We start from the raw sequence: 25,202 nt of genomic DNA on the forward strand, positions 1-25,202 counted from the left end.
TTAGCAGATCATACCTTATTTTATTAAACATATAAATACACATTTCAACAGGGGAAATAAACAGTACAGGAGAGAAATATCTATAGAAAAAGTTGGATTAGAGAGATGTAAATGAGGGTCCATGAGAAGTTCTTGTTTGACTTGTTTTTGGATTTCCATCAGGCATTCTGCACATCTTGTATGGGTGAACATGACGATCGATTTCATAACACCCCGTTTGTACAGATATCATGGGGGACCAAACTGTCTACTGTTGATCGAGGAGAATGGAGACCGGGTCACATCACCACAGGAACCATAATCACCCAACACTACTGTGTCTGGGTGTGTCAGTTACCACAACAATACTGAGGAGGAGCCAGTAATCCACACAGCAGGAAACACTCATTATGGGACCACCCTCCATTCCCACCTTGTTAAAAACACAAAACTAGAAAATCACCAACCAAAACTCATGCAGTTGACAACAAACGTTCCCCTTAATAGAACACATGAGTTAATGAATGAGGTGGTGCTATGGACACCCCAAGAGGAACCACCGTTGAGGTTCTAATGTCCATCTGAAAAGATCCATGGATTTAGAACCAGAACAGACCACATGGCAGCACAGTGGAGCAGTGTCCCTTCTTTCTGGTGACATTGACAAGGGTCCACATTGGCCAGGTGGCATCTGTCCAACGCTACATGACTGTCCATATTGTACATTATAAAATCATCCTCACAAAAGGTCACAGCTTGACAAATGTGATTTGACATGTATTCAACCAGAGGGATTGTGTGAATATGATTGTCTGAGTGAAGACGTGGCAGGCAGGCATAATATTAAAGCATCATTTAGTGAGGGCATGAATGAATGTGACATTATTTCAGATAAAGTACCCTCTGTATACAACTGCAACCTGTTCAGACCTCCCTATTCCCTCTTTATTGTGATAATTATAATGAGAACGATGGTGAAAATGGCTACCTTTCTATCTGTCACCATTGATAGATTTGCAAATGTTCCGACATTGGCTGTTGTATGAAGAGCTCACCTATAAGTAAGACTCTGGGTTATGAAGCATTGTTCATCAGTACACTGAATCTCATATGTAAACATTGCCTGAACAATCATTTAGTAAATATTTGCAACCCGTACTAAATTCATAATTCTCTAGTTGACAAGACACTCAATTCATCATCAGTCAATCAGCCACTATTCTAACAGAGGGAATTACACACGTTTTGAGCACTAGGAGAGATTCTGCTAATCTGACCCATTGAAACCGACTGTTTCTGCAGGGAATACATTCAGCCTCTCCCATTTAACCAGAGGTAGGACCAGTTGATCTTCTGCTAGAGGTTGTGTAGTAAATCACTGAGTTGGCCTCTACTCCCCATAGAAACCTGAAGAGGTAGCCTACTGATGGCTCACACCCATCTATGTTAGTCAAAACATTTGCAAACCAGATTAAGTTCAGTGTTGACAGATAACTGAGATCTCAATCTCGTCCCCAGCCAGGTTACAGAGTTCAACGTTTTTGCACTTTGTTTCTGCTGAGCCTTTATTTACAATGGAGTTCAGAAGATGTTTCCATAATTGTCACTGAAAACCAGTTTACATTATCAGTCAAAAGAAAGTTTATTAGGCAAGTCAGTTAAGAACAAATTCTTATTTACAATGACGACCTACCCCGGCCAAACCCTAACCCGGACGATGCTGGGCCAATTGTGCGCCACCCTATGGGACTCCCAATCACGGCCGGTTGTGATACAGCCTGGAATCAAATCAGGGTCTGTAGTGACGCCTCTAGAACTGAGATGCAGTGCCTTAGACCGATGCGCCACTCGGGAGTCCTTTGACATCCATAGGTAGAAAAGGTTCCCAAAAACAATGATAAAAATGCATCAGCCTTTAAACTGGCTTCAGGCTTCCATTAAATGATTGCATACTTTTCTGTATCTCAACACAAACTGAATTACAGTATTAACATTTCTTTACACGTCTCCTTAAAACACTTCTGATGTGAAGGTCAGCTTTCAGACACTTTAAACCAAAGCTTCGAGTCCACACATACTGAAGAGCCCACTTCTCAAACACAACAGCATGCAGTGGAGCCACTGAGTCAAGTTTCACTAAGCTACATAGTACTTACAAAATAGACATTTTAAAAAGAGATACATGGCTACATGAAACTTGACAAAATGGCTACAGTGTTTGTCCATGATCTGTACTATACAGATATCCATACCACAAACAATATTGAAAACATATTTTTTCTGGGCCATAAGATCAGCCGAGAACACAAAACCATCATTATTTGTGTTGCAGTCCCATTTTGTTTTTGTCTGCTGGTTATTGTGAAATCTGGTCACATCGCTGGAGCGTTATTGAACCCCAAGGGAGAGTAGAGTTTTGAAAAACAACCAATGATCAAGCACTTTAGCAGATCACATGGCTCCTATCCTAAGTAAGTGCTCTGCTGGGTCCAGGGCTCGACTTGCATTGACAAAGAAAACAGCATTTCCCAGAGTCCTTTGGGAGGGGGGTTCCAGAGACTCCACCCCTTTGTTATTTCACTTCCTCATATTGTTATTAGTGGTTCTCCCCGGTTCTTCCCAGGCTTTGATGAGTTATGATGAAGAGAGAGAGAGAGAGAGAGAGAGGAAACCGATGTACTCCAAAGAAGACATTGTTCATAGTCATTTTAGAAAAACAGAAAGAAAGGAAGGAAAACAACAGTAGCGTGTCTTTTCCCCTTGGCCAACAAGACCCTTTAATCCTGACACCCAAACCCCTAGTAGATTCATTAGGCTGCACATAGCCCAGCCCAGCCCAGCCCAGCCCAGCCCCACCCTATCCTCCCCAGCCCCCTCCTTCCCACACCTGGGTAGAGTCTCATCTCTGGCCATGCAGGACCGATACAACAGGGGTCTGCTGGGCGCTGCCGGGCTGGGACACAGGGGGCCACATGGGGGTCTGGTGCATGTGGTGGTGGTGCTGGTAGTGGTGGTGGTGCATGTGGTGGCCTGTGGGCGAGGAGGGGGGCAGCCAGACGGGCTGGTGGTTGGGGGGTGATGAGGCCCAGAAGGATCCGAAGCCAGCTGTGGAGGAGGGGGGGGAGCAGGCCATGGACACCTGGGTGGGACCTCCGCCTCCGGAGCTCCCCGAGCAGTCTGACGCCCTCAGCTTGGAGAACATGGTGATGGTGTCGGGAAGTTAGGCGGCGTGGCTGGGGTGTTCCTTGGAGTGCACATCTGGAAAACAGAAGACACGTGGGGTTTAAAATGAGTGACTTACATTGAGTTGAATGCTAACACTTCATTTTAACATTCTGTCCCAATGATTTGGTCCCCATGGGGTGCTCCCATTGCTGCTGCCTGCTGTGAACTCTATGTACCAATAGAAGGCATGATTGGTGAGTTCATAAAACAAAATAGCCTAGACGAGTTAGTTACTGTTGTGGGAGGCAGTTCACTTGTAAACTTGGGCATTGTGTGCAGTACAACTGCTGAACATTGTGACGACAAGGTTTCTAAACCCTGCAGCCACCTACATCCATTCACTGTGGTAAACATGGCAGCTTAACATGCTGTGCAGTTGCACAAAATGTCAGATGTCCCCACTGAGGCCATGAATGACTTAATAATTTGTAAGACTGAGTGTGGTGCCTCAGGATAGAAACACCCCCACCACCAACAGGGATCAGGTAGCAGGCTAGCAGCCATTACAGGACGGAGGACTTCTTAGCAATGCAGCATGAGGTCAGGGCTGTTTTATTTCTAACACAGCCACGGCCCCGCTGACATGAGGGTCACGCAAGCACCCGAAATGTGGATCTAATAGTATGAAAAAGGTGTCTAAAGTTGAAAAGGTAAATTGATTAGGTCACCAAATCAGATTAGAGCCTGGGACAGGCATGGTCATAGCTAGCGAAGATACTAGACATTTTGAAAGTGGAGGGAGAAGAGTGTAGTGCAGCATACAGTATAGTATTGAGTATTGTGAGGCACAGTCTTAGTGTTGATGTGAGGTGACAGGTCTGTCAGAGTGAGCAGCAGCTGCTCCAGTTAGGAGATGGACAAGCACGGTTTCAGTCTGTCTGGGTCTGTGATGGTTGACCACACTGAAACTGCCCCTCCTGCAGGACCCAAGATGGTGATCCATACAGGGGGTTTCCTGTTTTTCTTGGGAGAGACTTGACTGAGTTTTGCTTTAAGCTGTGAATTATTCATCTTGTTTGTTATGGAAATCAATAGTAAAGGAGATATTCAAATATTACTTATCTAGTCAAGTGATCAAATTTAGCTATAAAGCAATGAAGTCGACTGAGAAGCACTACAGCTGCTTAGACTGTCCAGATGCAGCTGTACGGCTATAAGGCTTGGTCCTAGTGAAGCAGTGAGTAGGTAGACAGAACAATAACAATAAGAACCGTATGCTGGGCTGTGTTTAGCTACAGTGCTGTGCTGTGCTGAGAGGGTGGGGCTAGGGCCCTGTCTAGCAGGTTCGGCTGAAAGGAAGGGCAGGTCTGGACTGGACCCCATCTGCCGCCCACCGTTACACAAAACACATACACACATTCACAAGGGAGTTTGAACACTACGTACTTTCAAGTTACAACTGTTGCGATATCATCCTTAATGTTTACAATAGTGGTACAGCTAGTAATAGTATTAGTGTTAGGGATAATAGTAGTAGTGATAATAGTAGTAGTGATAATAATAGTAGTAGTAGGGATAATAATAGTAGTAGTGGTGATAATAGTAGTGCAGGATAGTAGCGAATAGTAGTGGTAGGGATAATATAGTGGATAGTAGTAGGTATAATAGCAGTGATGATAATAATAGTGGTAGTGGATAACAGTAGTAGTAGCAGGGTTAAATTAGTAGTGATAACAATAGTAATGGTGGATAATAGTGGTAGTGATAATAGTAGTAGTAGTAGGGATAATAGTAGTAGTGGGGATAATAAGTAATAGTAGTGGGGATAGCAGTAGTGGGTGATAATAGCAACGGTAGGGATAATAGTAGTGGGGATAATAGTAGTAGTAGGGATAATAGTAGTAGCAGGGATAATAGTAGTGGTAAGGATAATAGTAGTAGTAGCAGGATAATAGTAGTGGGGCAATATAGCAGTAGTAGGGATAATAGTAGTAGTGATAGGGATAATAGTAGTAATAGCAGTGATAATAGTAGCAGGGGATAATAGTAGTGGTGTTAATAGTAGTGATAGGTAGTAGCAGTAGGATAATAGCAGCAGCAGTGGTAATAGTAGCAGTAGTAGTAGTAGGATGCAATAGTAGCAGCAGTAGGATAATAGTAGCAGTGGTGATAATAGTAGTGGTAGGGGATAATAGTAGTAGCAGGCGGTGACAATAATAGTGGTGGTGATAATAGTAGTGGCAGGATAATAATAGTGGTAGTTGAGTGATAAGTAACGGGGATGATAATAGCAGCAGTGGCAGGACAATAACAGTAGCAGTGGCAGGAGTAATAATAGTAGTGGTAGGGATAATAGTAGCAGTGGTAGGGATAATAATAGTAGTAGTGGTGGTAATAAGCAGTAGTAGTGGTAGGGATAATAGTAGTAGGATAATAGTAGTAGGATAATAGTAGTGGTAAGGATAATAGTAGTAGTGGCAGGATAATAGTAGCAGTGGTAGGGATAATAATAGTGGTAGGATAATAGTAGTAGGGATAATAGTAGTGGTAGGGATGATAATTAATAATAGTAGTGGTGATAATAGTAGTAGTGTAATAATAGTAGCAGTGGCAGGGATAATAGTAGTAGTAATAATAGTAATGGTAGGGATAATAGTAGTGGTGGTAATAATAGTAGTGGTAGGGTAATAGTGACAGTGTGATAATAGCAGTGGCAGCAGTAGGCAGTGATAATAGTAGTGCAGGGATAATAGTAGTAGTAACAGTGATAATAGTAGTAATGGCAGTAATAATAGTAGTAGTGGTAGTGATAATAGTAGTAGGGATAAAAGCAGTAGCAGCAGTAGCAGGGATAATAGTAGCAGTGGCAGTGATAATAGAAGTAGGGGTAATAATAGTAGTAGTAGCAGTGATAATAGTAGTGTAATGGTGGTAATAATAGTAGCAGCAGCAGCAGTAGGGATAATAGTAGTAGTAGCAGTAGTGATAATAGTGAGCGGCGGCAGTGATAATAGTAGTAGTGGCAGTGATAATAGTAGATAATAATAATAGCAGCAGTAGGGATAAAACAGTGATAGTGATAATAGCAGTGGTAGCAGATAGCATAGTAGTGGTAGCAGTAATAGTAGTGAAGTGGCACAGCAATAGTAATAGTAGTAGTAGTGATAATAGTAGCAGTAGGTAGTAGTAATAGTAGTGGTAGTGATAATAGTAGTAGTATGTAATAGTGGTAATAATAGTAGTTGTAGCAGGGATAATAGTAGTGGTAAGGACAATAGCACCACAGTGATAATAGTAGTAGTAGTAGGGATAATAGTAGTGGTAGTGATAATAGTAGTAGTAGTGATAATAGTAGTGAAGGTAATAGTAGTAGTGTAGTAGCAGGATAATAGTAGTGGTAGGGATAATAATAGCACCGACAGTGGTAGTGGATAATAGTAGTGGTGGTGATAGTAGTAGTGATAATAGTAGTGTGGTAAGGATAATAGTAGTGGTACGGCGATAATATTAGTAGCAGCAGGGATAATAGTACTGATGTAATAGCAGGGATAATAGTAGTAGGGATAATAGCAGTAATAATAGTAGTAGTAGTAGTAGTGATAAATAGTGTGGTAATAATAGTAGTAGTAGTAGTAGTAGTAGGGTAATAATAGTAGTAGTGATAATAGTAGTAGTGGTAAGGGATAATAGCAGTGGTAATAATAGTAGTAGTAGGATAATAATAATGATGGGGGATAATATTACCAACAGTAGGGATAATAGTGGTGATGGATGTGATTAATAGTAGTGGTAATAATAGTAGTTGTGAGTAATAGTAGTGATAATAGATAATAGTAGTAGTGGTGGTGATAATAGTAGTGAGTAGTGATAGATAGTAGTGGAGGTAGGGATAATAGTAGTGGTGGTAATAGTAGGGATAATAGTGTGTGATAATAGTAGTGACAGTAGTAGGGATAATAGTAGTGGTAGTGATAATAATAGTAGTAGCAAGATAATAGTAGTGGTAGTAGTAGTGGTAGTGATAATAGCAGCAGTAGGGATAATAGTAGTGGTGGTAATAAGTGATAATAGTAGTAGTGGTAGGGATAATAGTAGTGGTGGTAATAATAGTATGGTGATAATAGTGATAATAGTAGTAGTAGTAGGGATAATAGTAGTAGTAATAGCAGATAGTATAGTAAGGATAATAGAAGTAGTGATAATAGTAGTGGGATAATAATAGTAGTGGTAGTGATAATAGTAGATGGTAGTGATAACAGTAGTAGTAATAGTGTAGTAATAGCAGTAGTAGTGGTAATAGTAGTAGTAGGATAATAGTAGTAGTAAGTGATAAGTAGTGGTAGTGATAAGGATAGTAGTAGTGGTAGTAGTGGTAGTGATAATAGTAGTTGTAGTATGGATAATAGTAGTAGTAGTGATAATAGTAGTGGTAGGGATAATAGTAGTGGTGGTAATAGTAGGGATAATAGTAGTGATGGTAATAGTAGTAGTGATAATAGTAGTAGTAGTGGGGATAATAGTAGTGGTGGTAATAGTAGGTAATGGATAATAGTAGTGAGTGATAATAGTAGTGGTAGTGATAATAGTAGTGGAAGTGATAATAGTAGTTGTAGTAGGATAATTGCAGTGGGTAATGTAGTGGTAATAGTAGATAGTAGTAGTGGTAGTGATAATAGTAGTTGTAGTAGAGATAGTAGTAGTGATGGCAATAGTAGTGGTAGTGATAATAGTAGTGGTAATAGTAGTGGTAGTAGTAGTAGTGATAATAGTAGTATGGATAATAGTAGTGGTAGTGATAATGGTAGTAATAGTAGTGGTAGGTGATAATAGTAGTGGGATAATAGTAGTGGTAGTAGGATAATAGTAGTGTAGTAGTAGTAGGGATAATAGTAGCAGGGTGATAATAGTAGTAGTAGGGATAATAGTAGTGGTAGGGATAATAGTAGTGGTAGTAGTCGTGATAATAGTAGTGGTAGTGATAATAGTAGTAGTGGTGGTGTAATAGTAGATAATAGTAGTGATGGTAGTAGTGGTAGTGATAATAGTAGTAGTAGTAGGGATAATAGTAGTAGGTGGTAATAGTAGGGATAATAGTGGTGATGGTAGTAGTAGTGATAATAGTAGTAAGTGATAATAGTAGTTGTAGTAGGGATAATTTCAGTGATGGTAATAGTAGTGGTAATAGTGATAATAGTAGTGGTAGTGATAATAGTAGTTGTAGTAGAATAATAGTAGTGATAATAGTAGTGGTAGTGATATAATAGTAGTAGTATGGATAATAGTAGTAGTAGTGATAATAGTAGTAGTAGTAGTAGGGATAATAGTAGTGATGGTAATAGTAGTGGTAGTGATAATAGTAGTGATGGTAATAGTAGTGGATGATAATAGTAGTAGTAGGGATAATAGTAGTGGTAGTGATAATAGTAGTAGGTAGGGATAATAGTAGTGGTAGTGATAATAGTAGTGGTAGTAAGGATAATAGTAGTGATTGTAGTAGTAGTAGTAGGGATAATAGTAGTGTTAATAATAATAGTAGTAGTAGGGATAATAGTAGTAGTAGGGATAATAGTAGTGATAGTAGTAGTCGTGATAATAGTAGTGGTAGTGATAATAGTAGTAGTGATAATAGTAGTGGTAGTGATAATAGTAGTAGTAGTGGTGATAATAGTAGTGGTAGGGGTAATAGTAGTAGTAGGATAATAGTAGTAGTAGTGATAATAGTAGTGGTAAGGATAATAGTAGTAGTGGTAGTGATAATAGTAGTGGTAGTGATAATAGTAGTAGTAGGGATAATAGTAGTAGTAGTGATAATAGTAGTAGTAGGGATAATAGTAGTAGTAGTGATAATAGTAGTAGTAGTGGATAATAGTAGTAGTAGGTGATAATAGTAGTGTAGTGATAATAGTAGTAGTAGGGATAATAGTAGCAGTAGTGATAATAGTAGGTAGTGATAATAATAGTAGGTGATAATAGTAGTAGTAGGGATAATAGTAGTGTGGTAGTGATAATAGTAGTGTGTAGTATAGTGATAATAATAGTGGTAGTGATGTAGTAGTAGTAGTGATAATAGTAGTAGTAGGGATAATAGTAGTAGTAGGGATAATAGTAGTAGTAGGGATAATAATAGTAGTAGTGATAATAGTGATAATAATAATAGTAGTAGGGATAATAGTAGTGGTAGGGATAATAGTAGTAGTGGTAGTAATAATAGTGATAATAGTAGTAGTAGTGATAATAGTAGTGGTGGGATAATAGTAGTGGTAGTGATAATAGTAGTAGTAGTGATAATAGTAGTAGATAGTAGTGGTAGGGATAATAGTAGTGGTATTGATAATAGATTAGTGGTAGTAGGATAATAGTAGTGATTGTAGTAGTAGCAGCAAGGATAATAGTAGTGGCAGTGATAATAGTAGTAGTAGGGATAATAGTAGTAGTAGGGATAATAGTAGTGATTGCAGCAGCAGGATAATAGTAGTGGTAGTGATAATAGTAGTAGCAGTGATAATAGTAGTGGCAGGGATTGATTGCAGTGGTTGTGATAATAGTAGTAGGAATGATAGTAGTAGTGGTAGGGATAATAGTAGTAGTGGTGATAATAGTAGTGACAGTAATGATAGTAGTAGTGGTAGGTGATAATAGTAGTAGTAGTGATAATAGTAGTAGTAGGGTAATGATAATAGTAGGGATAATGAGTAGTAGTAGTAGGATAATAGTAGTGTAATGGTGATAATAGTAGTGGTAGTGATAATAGTAGTGTTGGATAATAGTAGTAGTAGTGATAGTAGTAGTAGTAGGGATAATAGTAGTAGGTAATAGTAGTAGTAGTGGTAGGGATAATAGTAGTGGTATTGATAATAGTAGTGGTAGTAGGTAGTAGTGATTGTAGTAGTAGTAGTAGGGATAATAGTAGTGATAATAGTAGTAGTAGGGATAATAGTAGTAGTGGTGATAATAGTAGTGATAGTAGTAGTGGATAATAGTAGTAGTAGTGATAATAGTAGTAGTAGGTGATAATAGCAGTGGTAATAGTAATAATAGTAGTGATAATAGTAGTGGTAGTGATAATAGTAGTAGTAGGGATAATAGTAGTGGTGATAATAGTAGTGGTAGTGATAATAGTAGTAGTGATAATAGTAGTGGTAAGTGATAATAGTAGTAGTAGGGTGGTAATAGTAGTGGTAATAGGATAATAGTAGTAGTAGTGATAATAGTAGTAGTGAGATAATAGTAGTAATAGTAGTGGTAGTGATAATAGTAGTGATGGTAATAAGTAGTAGTAGTGTAGTGATAATAGTAGTATGGATAATAGTAGTGGTAGTGATAATAGTAGTAGTAGTAGTGGTGATAATAGTAGTGATGGTAATAGTAGTAGTGATAATAGTAGTGATAATAGTAGTGGTAGTGATAATAGTAGTAGTAGGGATAATAGTAGTGGTAGTGATAATGGTAGTAGTAGTGGTAGTGATAATAGTAGTGGAGGTAATAATAATAGTAGTGGTAGTGATAATAGTAGTAGGGATAATAGTAGTGGTAGTAATAGTAGTGGTGGTGATAATAGTAGTGGTAGGGATAATAGTAGTGGTGGGGATAATAGTAGTGATTGTAGGTAGTGATAATAGTAGTGGTAGTGATAATAGTAGTAGTAGTGATAGTGATAGTAGTAGTAGTGGTAGGATAATAGTAGTGGTATTGATAATAGTAGTGTAGTAGGGATAATAGTAGTGTGGTAGTGTATAGGGATAATAGTAGCAGTAGTGATAATAGTAGTAGTAGGGATAATAGTAGGTAGGGATAATAGTAGTGATTGTAGTAGTAGTGATAATAGTAGTGGTAGTGATAATAGTAGTGGTGTGATAATAGTAGAGTAGGTGATAATAGTAGCAGTAGTGATAATAGTAGTAGGTAGGGATAATAGTAGTAGTGATAATAGTAGTGGTAGGGATAATAGTAGTGATTAGTAGTAGTAGTAGTGATAATAGTAGTGGTAGTGATAATAGTAGTGGTAGTGATAATAGTAGTAGTAGGGGTAATAGTAGTGGTGGTGATAATAGTAGTAGTAGTAAGGGTAATAGTAGTGTTGGTGATAATAGTAGTGGTAGTGATAATAGTAGTGGTAGTAATAATAGTAGTGGTAGTGATAATAGTAGTAGTAGGGGTAATAGTAGTGGTAGTGATAATAGTAGTAGTAGTAAGGGTAATAGTAGTGGTGGTGATAATAGTAGTGGTAGTGATAATAAGTATTGTAGTAATAGTAGTAGTAGTGGTGATAATAGTAGTAGTAGGGATAATAGTAGTAGTAGGGATAATAGTAGTGATTGTAGTAGTGATAATAGTAGTGGTAGTGATAATAGTAGTGTAGTAGGGATAGTAGTAGTAGTAATAGTAGGGTAGTAGTAGTGATGGTAATAGTGGTAGTGATAATAGTAGTTGGTAGTAGGGATAATAGTAGTGGTGGTAATAGTAGGGATAATAGTGGTGATAGTAGTGGTAGTGATAATAGTAGTAGTAAGTGATAATAGTAGTGGTAGTGATAATAGTAGTGGTAGGATAATAGTAGTAGTAGTGATAATAGTAGTGGTAGTGATAATAGTAGTTGTAGTAGATGGTAGTGATAATAGTGGTAGTGATAATAGTAGTGATGGTAATAGTAGTGGTAGTATGATAGTATAATAGTAGTATGGATAATAGTAGTGGTAGTGATAATAGTAGTAGTAGTAGTAGGGATAATAGTAGTGATGGTAATAGTAGTAGTAGTGATAATAGTAGTGATGGTAATAGTAGTGGTAGTGATAATAGTAGTAGTAGGGATAATAGTAGTGGTAGTGATAATAGTAGTAGTAGTGGTAGGGATAATAGTAGTGGTAGTTGATAATAGTAGTGGTAGTGATAATAGTAGTGAGGTGATAGTAGTAGTAGTAGGGATAATAGTAGTGATAATAGTAGTAGTAGGGATAATAGTAGTGGTAGGGATAATAGTAGTGATTGTAGTAGTGATAATAGTAGTGGTAGTGATAATAGTAGTGGTAGTGATAATAGTAGTAGTAGTAGTAGTAGTAGTAGGGGTAATAGTAGTGGTAGTGATAATAATAGTAGTAGTAGTAGTAGTAGTAGGGATAATAGTAGTGGTAGTGATAATGGTAGTAGTAGTGGTAGTGATAATAGTAGTGGAGGTAATAATAATAGTAGTGGTAGTGATAATAGTAGTAGTAGTGATAATAGTAGTAGTAGGGATAATAGTAGCAGGAGTGATAATAGTAGTAGTAGTGGTGATAATAGTAGTGGTAGGGGTAATAGTAGTAGTAGGATAATAGTAGTAGTAGTGATAATAGTAGTGGTAAGGATAATAGTAGTAGTGGTAGTGATAATAGTAGTGGTAGTGATAATAGTAGTAGTAGTATGGATAATAGTAGTGGTAGTAGGGATAATAGTAGTAGTAGTAGGGGTAATAGTAGTGGTAGTGATAGTAGTAGTAGTAGTAATAGTAGGGATAATAGTAGTAGTAGGGATAATAGTAGTGATAATAGTAGTGATAATAGTAGTAGTAGGGATAATAGTAGTGATAATAGTAGTAGTAGTAGGTGATAATAGTAGTGGTAGTGATAATAGTAGTAGTAGTGATAATAGTAGTAGTAGGGATAATAGTAGTAGTAGGGATAATAGTAGTAGTAGTGATAATAGTAGTAGTAGGGATAATAGTAGTGGTAGTGTGATAATAGTAGTAGTAGATAATAGTAGCAGGAGTGATAATAGTAGTAGTAGGGATAATAGTAGTAGTAGGTGATAATAGTAGTGGTAGTGATAATAGTAGTGAGTAGTAGTCGTGATAATAGTAGTGGTAGTGATAATAGTAGTAGTAGTGATAATAGTAGTAGTAGGGATAATAGTAGTAGTAGGGATAATAGTAGTAGTAGTGATAATAGTAGCAGGAGGGATAATAGTAGTAGTAGGGATAATGATAGTAGGGATAGTAGTGGTAGTGATAATAGTAGTGATTGTAGTAGTAGTGATAATAGTAGTGGTAGTGATAATAGTAGTAGTAGTGATAATAGTAGTAGTAGTGATAATAGTAGTGGTAGTGATAATAGTAGTAGTAGTGGTAGGGATAATAGTAGTGGTAGTGATAATAGTAGTGGTAGTAAGGATAATAGTAGTGATTGTAGTAGTAGTAGTGATAATAGTAGCAGGAGTGATAATAGTAGTAGTAGGGATAATAGTAGTAGTAGGGATAATAGTAGTGATTGTAGTAGTCGTGATAATAGTAGTGGTAGTGATAATAGTAGTTGTAGTAGGGATAATAGTAGTGGTGGTAATAGTAGGGATAATAGTGGTGATGGTAATAGTGGTAGTGATAATAGTAGTGGAAGTGATAATAGTAGTTGTAGTAGGGATAATTGCAGTGATGGTAATAGTAGTGGTAATAGTGATAATAGTAGTGGTAGTGATAATAGTAGTTGTAGTAGAGATAATAGTAGTGATGGCAATAGTAGTGGTAGTGATAATAGTAGTGATGGTAATAGTAGTGGTAGTAGTGTAGTGATAATAGTAGTATGGATAATAGTAGTGGTAGTGATAATAGTAGTAGTAGTAGTAGGGATAATAGTAGTGATGGTAATAGTAGTGGTAGTGATAATAGTAGTGATGGTAATAGTAGTGGTAGTGATAATAGTAGTAGTAGGGATAATAGTAGTGGTAGTCATAATAGTAGTAGTAGTGGTAGGGATAATAGTAGTGGTATTGATAATAGTAGTGGTAGTAAGGATAATAGTAGTGATTGTAATAGTAGTAGTAGGGATAATAGTAGTAGTAGGGATAATAGTAGTAGTAGGGATAATAGTAGTGATTGTAGTAGTCGTGATAATAGTAGTGGTAGTGATAATAGTAGTAGTAGTGATAATAGTAGTAGTAGTAGTGGTAGGGATAATAGTAGTGGTATTGATAATAGTAGTGGTAGTAAGGATAATAGTAGTGATTGTAGTAGTAGTAGTAGGGATAATAGTAGCAGGAGTGATAATAGTAGTAGTAGGGATAATAGTAGTAGTAGGGATAATAGTAGTGATTGTAGTAGTCGTGATAATAGTAGTGGTAGTGATAATAGTAGTAGTAGTGATAATAGTAGTAGTAGGGATAATAGTAGCAGGAGTGATAATAGTAGTAGGAGTGATAATAGTAGTAGTAGGGATAATAGTAGTAGTAGGGATAATAGTAGTAGTAGGGATAATAGTAGTGATTGTAGTAGTCGTGATAATAGTAGTGGTAGTGATAATAGTAGTAGTAGTAGGGATAATAGTAGTAGTAGGGATAATAGTAGTAGTAGGGATAATAGTAGTGATTGTAGTAGTCGTGATAATAGTAGTGGTAGTGATAATAGTAGTAGTAGTGATAATAGTAGTAGTAGGGATAATAGTAGTAGTAGTGATAATAGTAGTAGTAGGGATAATAGTAGTAGTAGGGATAATAGTAGCAGTAGGGATAATAGTAGCAGGAGTGATAATAGTAGTAGTAGGGATAATAGTAGCAGGAGTGATAATAGTAGTAGTAGGGATAATAGTAGTAGTAGGGATAATAGTAGTAGTAGGGATAATAGTAGTGATTGTAGTAGTCGTGATAATAGTAGTGGTAGTGATAATAGTAGTAGTAGTGATAATAGTAGTAGTAGGGATAATAGTAGTAGTAGGGATAATAGTAGTAGTAGGGATAATAGTAGTAGTAGGGATAATAGTAGTGATTGTAGTAGTCGTGATAATAGTAGTGGTAGTGATAATAGTAGTAGTAGTGATAATAGTAGTAGTAGGGTTAATAGTAGTAGTAGTGATAATAGTAGTAGTAGGGATAATAGTAGTAGTAGGGATAATAGTAGTAGTAGGGATAATAGTAGCAGTAGGGATAATAGTAGCAGGAGTGATAATAGTAGTAGTAGGGATAATAGTAGCAGGAGTGATAATAGTAGTAGTAGGGATAATAGTAGTAGTAGGGATAATAGTAGTAGTAGGGATAATAGTAGTGATTGTAGTAGTCGTGATAATAGTAGTGGTAGTGATAATAGTAGTAGTAGTGATAATAGTAGTAGTAGGGATAATAGTAGTAGTAGGGATAATAGTAGTAGTAGGGATAATAGTAGTAGTAGGGATAATAGTAGTGATTGTAGTAGTCGTGATAATAGTAGTGGTAGTGATAATAGTAGTAGTAGTGATAATAGTAGTAGTAGGGATAATAGTAGTAGTAGGGATAATAGTAGTGGTGGTAATAGTAGTAGTAGTGATAATAGTAGTGGTGGTAATAGTAGTAGTAGTGATAATAGTAGTGGTGGTAATAGTAGTAGTAGTGATAATAGTAGTGGTGGTAATAGTAGTAGTAGTGATAATAGTAGTGGTGGTAATAGTAGTAGTAGTGATAATAGTAGTGGTGGTAATAGTAGTAGTAGTGATAATAGTAGTGGTGGTAATAGTAGTAGTAGGGATAATAGTAGTGGTGGTAATAGTAGTAGTAGTGATAATAGTAGTGGTGGTAATAGTAGTAGTAGTGATAATAGTAGTGGTGGTAATAGTAGTAGTAGTGATAATAGTAGTGGTGGTAATAGTAGTAGTAGTGATAATAGTAGTGGTGGTAATAGTAGTAGTCGTGATAATAGTAGTGGTAGTGATAATAGTAGTAGTAGTGATAATAGTAGTAGTAGGGATAATAGTAGTAGTAGTGATAATAGTAGTGGTGGTAATAGTAGTGATAATAGTAGTGGTGGTAATAGTAGTAGTAGTGATAATAGTAGTGGTGGTAATAGTAGTAGTAGTGATAATAGTAGTGGTGGTAATAGTAGTAGTAGTGATAATAGTAGTGGTGGTAATAGTAGTAGTAGTGATAATAGTAGTGGTGGTAATAGCTGTGATAACAGTTTAATTAGTTTACAGGAAGGTCCTAGTAAAAGGAGTAAATCATTATATTTGGCCAGGGTATGGGCTCAAACCAGAACCTCTCCTACAGTATTTATGGTCTTGTTTTGTCATCAGAAGGCGCAGGGTAGAGCTTGTACTGCCCCACAGCAACAAACAGTTACATCCCTCATGGGCTCACACACCAGAGGGGAAACAGGTGATATGACAAATGCCATGTGCTACCATGTGCTACCACAACCACTACTACAACTACCACCACCACCACTATTTCTACCACCACATCTACTACGACTACCACCACAACTACTACGACTACCACCACTAGTACTACCACGACTACCACCACTAGTACTACCACCACCACAGTGCACTACCCACTTTCCATGAATTACATTATGTACAGAGTAATGAAAAGAAACAATGTAATTAAATTGATATAGGAATGTCATCCTCTCTAGGACTTACTTATTATGACTTGTTTTCTCAGGTCAAGTACTAGGCCTAATTAAATAAATAAAAACCCAGCCCCATGTTTACAACAAGCAATGCAACCCTGGATGTCAATTGGTTGTGGAAATGTGACCCTTCGGTGTAGGTTTAAGGTTATAAGAGTCCTTTAAGTGTACACATATTTGTTCTCCCTGTATAGTCAATAGTGTTTGATTGAGGGCAGTGTTGTGTATATTATTGTTGCTACACGGAGCTCTTTCTTCCCCACACCCACTGTTTCCCCTGTGGTTCCCCCAGGCCCCAAGGAGAGTGCAGGGCAACCTAGAGAGAGAGAGAGAGAGAGGGGGAAGGACTAACACCCACAATACATGGAGATGGCTTGCAGCTGCTGATGATTGCCTCTCCACACTCTCTCTATCCTTTAACAGCCCTTCCTCCTCCTCTGTAGCAGATAGCTCTCTTACATCACTCCTCCTCCCAGCATGCACATGCCCGCCTCACACACAAACACACTTGTAGACATGCACACACACACACTCGCAAACACACAAACACCCTCCAGCGGTATGATGTAATGGCTGCACCGAAAATAATAACAAACCCTGGCCCCCGCCACTCACACACTTCCTCTTGCTCAAGCTCGAACATGCTCCTCCCACCCAAGAGGAAGGGAAAGAAGAGAGAAAACCAAAACAGTGTTGTAGCAGCAGAGCAGCAACAGACAGATGATAAGGGGATGGCTGGGTTCAGTGTACACGTCAACACTGCATGCTCACAGCACAGCCTCCATGTGGTAAACATTACATTTCCAGCTCACCGCTCCAGGGCTTTTACTGGTCAGTTGAAGCAGAAATGGTTTCATGCACGGACCACATGATCACTATAGCCGTTAGGGAATAGCATTGCGTAAATTGGCTTGAGCCAAGGACAGGGGCCAGCCTTGTGCCATTGCTATAATCGCGGTTAAATTAGCTATTGGGATTCATGATATGAAACATATGAAACATATGTTGCACTAAAAAGCATGGTGCCGGTCCATGTGGCAGTAGATCTTAAGTAAGTTTACCCTAAAAGGCAGTGTTGAAAACCAATAAGCACCGTGGAGTAGTACAGCAGGATGTAGACTTTACTACTCAGGAGCAATAACTCCAGTGATGTCACTCTGGCAGACACAGCTGTACTACTATGCCCATGGCTGTCCTGTCCTGTTGGTGAATCTGTCCCTCTGTCCGTCTGACTGAAGAGGAGGAGCAGACTGGCCTGGTCACTGACGCTGCAGCCATGCCGTAAATTAGCTCCCTGAACACACTGACAGAATGTAAAACATGCCTTAAGCCTTTTTTCTTTTTTAAGGGGAACAAAATACACTTACCATCTGGTGGTGGTGACTAGGGATGTTGGCCTCCTGGAAAAAGGAGCTTAAGGCTGTCTGTGGAGGGAGAGAGAGAGACAGAATGAGGGGAAGAGAGGAAATTATCTGTGAGAACATTGTGAGCACTTGAACTGCCATTTGGGGTAGGGTGGGCATTTGACCTTTGAGTGTTCAAGTACTCGCATTATTTTTTTCTGAATATTTGTGGAAAAAAATACTTTTAGAACACAAGTCCCACACTGGAAAAAACGTGTGCAGTTAGCTATGCCAACAGTGCGCAACAAAGCGTAATTTATCAGAAGATAAGATAACAAATCCTAATTGCTAAATTGCCTCATATATACACTGAGTGCACAAAAACATTAAGAATACTTTTCTAATATTGAGTTGCGAATGACCCCCCCCAACCCCCCACCCCTTTTGCCCTCAGAACAGCCTCAATTCGTCGGGGCATGGACTCTACAAGGTGCGGAAAGTGTTCCACAGGGAAGATGGCCCATGTCTCCAATGCTTCCCACAGTTGTGTCCAGTTGGCTGGATGTCCTTTGGGTGGTAGACTATTCTTGATACACAGAAAACTGTTGAACATGTAAAAACCCACCAGCGTTGCAGTTCTTGACACAAACCATCTCAATTTTCTCCGGGCTTAAAAAAAGCTTATTTAACATGCCTCCTCCCCTTCATCTACACTGATTGAAGTGGATTTAACAGGTGATATCAATTAGGGATCATAGCATTCATCTGGTCAGAGCAGGTGTTCATAATGTTTTGTACACTCAGTAAATATTCAATCAATTAAAAAACAAGTGCTATTTAAGATACATTTACTGAACCTGTAATATCAACTGGTTGTATTATATATTGGAACTCAATCTTCAAAACGTAGTAACCTCCAGTGTGGCACTTTCTTGTAGAAGCCTATAGCTGTGCAATGGCATAGCCTTGTTTTGTTAAATTAGCAGACAAGACTTTTATTTCCCGAGCCCTTATCAGTCAAGACACATCTATTTTATAGTAGCAGTTAAGAGCGTTGGGCCAGTAACCGAAAGGTTGCTGGTTTGAATCCCGAGCCGACTTGGTGAGAGAAAAAAATCTGTTGATGTACCCATGAGCAAGACACTTAAGCCTAATTGCTCTGGATAAGAGCATCTGCTAAATGACTAAAATGTAACATAACAGAATCAAATAGAACCGAATAGTGTGAAGTGATGCACATCTGATCATTTAAAAGAGTTACAAACCAAAATATGTATTTTTCTTTTGGATATAGACTGTTGTCTAGTTTATTCTGCCTGTTCTCTGGAATTTGACCATGACATCTGTTTGGTGAGTAGGCCTAGGCTTAATGATGCTGGTGAAAATACGCTCGGTCTTTCTCAAACTAATGCTTTAGCATATTTCAGAGTAGAATCTGAAATATGTTTATGGGGGAGGGGAGGGGGGGTATATTTAGCCAAGGCTAACCAATCCTAAAATGGCACTAGCAGTTCACAAAGTGGGGTCGTCACTAGTTACCACAGCCACAAGGTCAGGCTTTCGAGTGGGGCAGCGGTTTAATTAAGGCACTGCATCTCAATGCTAGAGGTGTCACTACAGACCTTGGTTCGATTCCAGGCTGTATCACAACCGGCCGTGATTGGGAGTCCCATAGGGCAGCGCACAATTGGCACAACGTCGTCCGGGTAAGGCCGTCATTGTAAATAAGAATTTGTTCTTAACTGACTTGCCTAGTTAAATAAAAAATAAACTATGCCTGTTTCTACAACGTCTCTTCTTAAAATCAGATTTTAAACCTAACCTTATGCCTAACCTTAAGACCAAAAAGCTATTTTTTTGTTTTCATGAATTGTTCAGTACAGTCAATTTTGACTTTGTGGTAACTAGTGACAACCGCAATGTAGCATATTAAAGCGGAAAATGACGCGATTATTACAAAATTGCAACGCACAACACATATTTCCCTACTTCAGTCAACCAGTCCATTTTGAATTTGTGATAAAACTGATGTCATTTGGCAAGGAATGTAGCTTGTGTATCCCATCAGTTAGACATGTATTTCTGTAGGCCTAACGGGAGCTTGTGTGTGCACTCATCACGCGTGTCTAGAGGGAGCGGGTCAGAACACAACTGAGTGAGTGAGACAAGGAGGGTAAAGGGAATTTAGGGAGCAGAACTTTGTAATGCTTGGCTCGGTTTCTTTTTTGTTGTGTTACGCAAATGCACATGCACAAATCTAACATTATAGAGTCCCCCCCAAAATATTGGACCAAATAGTTCTACAGTATAAAAAAATTATAATCTCTGGTTAAATATTGAGTTTTGACGTCCGTTCCAGTACTCATGCCCATCTTTAGTTTGCGGACCACAAAACAGTAGTGACACATTTCACCTTCCAATCCGCTCACTGTGGAGAGTCTGACCCCATCCCCCTCTGCTAACATCGGCCTATGGGTCAGTTGGTACAAGTAGATCACATGACTCTGGGGTTAAAACTATTATCCTCCACTGTCTAAAACAGGGTTTGTAAACCATGCGGAGAGAGGCAGTGGCAGACAGGCTAATGGCTCAGTGAGAATGTACACACTACACAGGCTTGTTTAAAATGATAATTAGCATGGAAAAGAAAATCGCTAGTAGTCTAGTACTGTTCCTTTACCTAAAACTAGTGTTTACAACTCAGTGACATGTAAACAGTTTAGGCTATATAAACTACCGTGAATAGGGTATGTGCTTTATTCTCAGGGACAATTCATAGGCCACAACAAAACCTAGTTTGTGACAGCCTTCCTCTGACGGGCTATGAGGAAACACAATGTAAACAAGTAGTCCTACTTTCAGTTGCTGCCCTTGAACACAAACAAGGAAGTCCATAGGCTACTTCTATTGTTTCACTCTGTTGTGAACACAAAAGCCAGGCTAGTAAGGACACCATGGTCCGGAAACAAAAATACACTGATACCAAAACATATCCTTAGTAGTTTATCAGATTTTATTGCAAGATACCGGTTTTATGGTTCACGTAGTCTGACTGGCCCATGATTCATGTTCTTTTTAAGAGGTGGAAAATTGACAAATGCTGTGTCATTCCTTCGTATACAAATCGCCTCATATGAATGTGTCTTAGTAACTGGATTAAAATAATTGCATGCAGCCTACTACTAAAATGACAGCATGTCTAGCTAAATCTTAGTCCTTAGTGCCTTGCCTGGCCTCCATTTCCTTTCACTAGAATCTCTCTTTATGAACACTTCAATGAATGTGTGGTTTCCCCTCACGGCTGAAGCCAGCCCCTCCCCCACAAACCATGCTCTGTGGTTGTTTGACAACAGCAGCAGCAGTGCAGGAATGTATGCTGCTCAACGTGACACACATATCAACATGAATGTGCTGCACTGCCATTGTCTACCAGGCTGCTGGGATCACACTGTTCTTTGTCTATTTATGTTAAGTGTGTTTCTGTGTACATCCAAGACCATCAACAACGGTTCCGTTTCACACACAAATAATGTAGGTTACAAACACACAGTGCAACACCATATCTAAAAGCGTCGGCATAAAGGTTTCAGTACTACTCATGGGCTTTAAGTGAGAGCATCCATTACCTGACGGAGCAGAGAACCTAGCAATGGAGCAGAGAACCTAGCAATGGAGCAGAGAGGAGTCATGACAGTGTTGCTTATGTAACATGACTGACAGAACACTGCAATGAAGCCTAGCACTAGGCCTATATAAAAGCAGAAGAATTTAACAGGTGTCTAAATGAGGGCACAGCAAACAATAACAAAAAAACATATTTTAAAAAACAGCCTGAAATAGGATAAATATAGGTGAACACAAAAATAATACTTAGGGTGATACGGAAGAGTGCAGAAGAAAAAAGTACATGAATAATGGTGTAGTAGCAGGGATAATGAGGCTGAGTGGGGGCTGTGCCCTGAGGGAGTGAGAGTACCGAACATGCCCATGGACACAGCCTGCCCTGCAGCCAGGAGCCATGAGTAGACATGACGACACAGCCTGCTCTGCAGCCAGGAGCCATGAGCAGACACGACGACACAGCCTGCTCTGTAGCCAGGAGCCATGAGCAGACACGACGACACAGCCTGCTCTGTAGCCAGGAGCCATGAGCAGACACGACGACACAGCCTGCTCTGTAGCCAGGAGCCATGAGCAGACACGACGACACAGCCTGCTCTGTAGCCAGGAGCCATGAGCAGACACGACGACACAGCCTGCTCTGTAGCCAGGAGCCATGAGTAGACATGATGACACAGCCTGCTCTGCAGCCAGGAGCCATGAGCAGACACGACGACACAGCCTGCTCTGTAGCCAGGAGCCATGAGTAGACATGACGACACAGCCTGCTCTGCAGCCAGGAGCCATGAGCAGACACGACGACACAGCCTGCTCTACAGCCAGGAGCAGACACAGCCTGCTCTGCAGCCAGGAGCCATGAGTAGACACGACGACACAGCCAGCCTGCTCTGCAGCCAGGAGCCATGAGTAGACACGACGACACAGCCTGCTCTGCAGCCAGGAGCCATGAGTAGACACGACGACACAGCCTGCTCTGCAGCCAGGAGCCATGAGTAGACACGACGACACAGCCCTCTGCAGCCAGGAGCTCTGCTCTGTAGCCAGGAGCCATGAGTAGACATGATGACACAGCCTGCTCTGCAGCCAGGAGCCATGAGCAGACACGACGACACAGCCTGCTCTGTAGCCAGGAGCAGCCCAATGAGAGGGACATTATACTGACATCATAGAAAGATGACTAGCCACAAAGACAATCAATTAACCAATAAAGGCTAATATTTTGAGATTGTATTATACATAAATATGTTATATAGAGAGACTCTACATATACACTATATACAATATGTATACACAATATATACACAGAGAGCACTAAACATTAGGAACATCTTCCTAATACTGAGTTGCACCCCCTTTTCCCTCAGAATAGCCTCAATTCATTGGGGCGTGGACTCTACAAGGTGTCGAAAGCATTCCACAGGGATGCTGGTCCATGTTGACTCCAATGCTTCCTACAGTTGTGTCAAGTTAGCTGGAAGTCCTTTGGATGGTGGACCATTCTTGATACACACGGAAAACTGTTGAGGATGAAAAACCCAGCAGCATTGCAGTTTGTGACACACTCAAACCGGTGCGCCTGGCACCTACTACCATACCCCATTCAAAGGCACTTAAATATTTTGTCTGGCCCATTCACCCTCTGAATGGCACACTTGCACAATGTCTCAATTGTCTCAAGGCTTAAAAATCATTCTTTAACCTGTATCCTCCACTCCATCTACACTGATTGGAGTGGATTTAACAAGTAACATTAATAAGGGATCATAGCTTTTACCTGGTCAGTCTATGTCATGGAAAGAGCAGGTGTTCCTAATGTTTTGACCCTCCACTCCTTAGCCAACAGCATCTGGGAGAGCTCAGCCCAGCCATCGGCAACTAGCCCTTTGACCTTGAGCCGGACAGGTTGCACAGAGGAGGCTAAGTTGTCTCTGCAATGCATCTGCTCCAATCAAGCTACAGGCTGACTCTGCTCTCAGACGCTTGGGAGGAGCTGAGCAGCCTCCTCAGCCCCTTCAAACCACCTGGCCCTGACACTTCTGCCTGTGCGTAAGCACTAACAAAAGCTTGGCCATTAGACAGAGCGGAGGTGTGTTTGGGAAACCATCTGGAAGCAGAGGCCTGAAGCCTCAGATCTTCTCAGCATCTCTCTGTTGTCCATACTTAGGGCCCTGTTGAATATTTCAAACCAGTGGCCTTGCATACTTTTCATTATACATTACTCTAGGGTGTGCTTCAACATGAACCTGGATTTTTCTTTCATATCATGTAGTGAATTATGTATTCACTAAAAAGGTATGTTACTATTACGCTCATTCAAATTACAATTCCACCTTGCTGCTCTGGCTGAAACCATGATTGAAAAGGGTCACGCTGTGTGTCAGCTTAGAAGAAACGCCTGTTCATACAGTGTGCATCTCTGAGCCAGGACTAGGAGTACTGGATATGAACAACTGGAAGGATAAGGCACCGTAATCTGCCTAAAGATAGATATCCCCTATGAATACTCCTGGACAAGAGTACGGTCAATCCAGGAGGTCCGCTGTGTCAACTTTCCTAACCTTGTTCAACAAGCAATCATAAACACAATGTCTTTAAATGTGTGTTGTGAGTGTGTTTATTGGTGCACTAATCTTACGCAGCCAAATATGGAAAGTAATAACTAGTAGCAGCTTGTTCCAAAATTGGAAGTGTGTATTGACTGGCCATAAATCATACCAGTTGGGAATGAGGTATGAATTGCTGTGTGTGCTAGCTGTGTAACATACATGCTATTACACTAAATAGCCTACACATTTTCAGAGCAGCGGCAATATTACAAAAACAAAGGCAACGTTTGAGACACCTTTTACTTACTACAACAATGGGGTCTTGACAGGAAGAGCCTCTGCGTGTTTGGTGGTGTCAGGTCAAGAATGTAAACAAAGTTAACCTTATGGATTCAAAAACCTCAACCTGGTATTTTCTTCGCTCGCTGGATGGCCAGTTAGTTAGTTATCAAAAGCCGGTTGCACTATTACTGTATCTAGCCAAATTAGACATTCGAGATGGATTATGTTCATATGGCATTGAAAGAAATCAGATCACACTACTATCAACTGCAACCATGGCTAGTTAGATAATGTATATTGAATATGAATATTGAAAATGAAAAACCTAAACATAAAATAACCAACGTAACCAATATAGATATCAAAACAATAACGTTAGCAGCATCAATTTCCCATCTAGTTAACTGGTGTGAACAGCCAATTCGATTGGCAAACACCGCATTCCCTAATTTTAGCCCAGGTCTTCCGGATTATCCATCGTAAAAGCATGGTCGTATGACTGGGTTTACTTACATGGTTGTAAAAAAAAATCGCCATTCACTAATTTCGGAGAACTTCTCCTTCTTTGCCTTTGTTAGCTAGCTAAAGTGGCTAGTTAGCTGCATCGCTATGAAACCAACATATAAACACACACATCGCATACCTCGAATTGCCAGTGAGCCGCTTGAAGAAGCGGCTTCGCTTGATCAGCAGCACAACCAGCAGTCAAAACAAACTGGTTGATCATCACTTGATGCCTGAGTTCGTCCATATTCACCGACATAACCGCTCTTCACCCCACCTCAGTTATTTTATCGTTGAAACCTAGGAAAACAAAGCCTCCTTTTTTTCTTCGAAATGTCGAAATCAATCGCTCAAACCTGACCCTCCTTACCACGCTCTACCCTCGCCTTCCAGTAACAACAAATATGTCCATGTCATCAC

General features: G+C 39.6%; 1 pseudogene; it reads right to left on the minus strand.

Moving 5' to 3' along the window:
- On the minus strand, positions 1-25,202 carry LOC121847252 (annotated as a pseudogene).

The sequence above is a fragment of the Oncorhynchus tshawytscha genome, linkage group LG09 (assembly GCF_018296145.1).
Source record: "Oncorhynchus tshawytscha isolate Ot180627B linkage group LG09, Otsh_v2.0, whole genome shotgun sequence".
Taxonomy (NCBI): domain Eukaryota; kingdom Metazoa; phylum Chordata; class Actinopteri; order Salmoniformes; family Salmonidae; genus Oncorhynchus; species Oncorhynchus tshawytscha.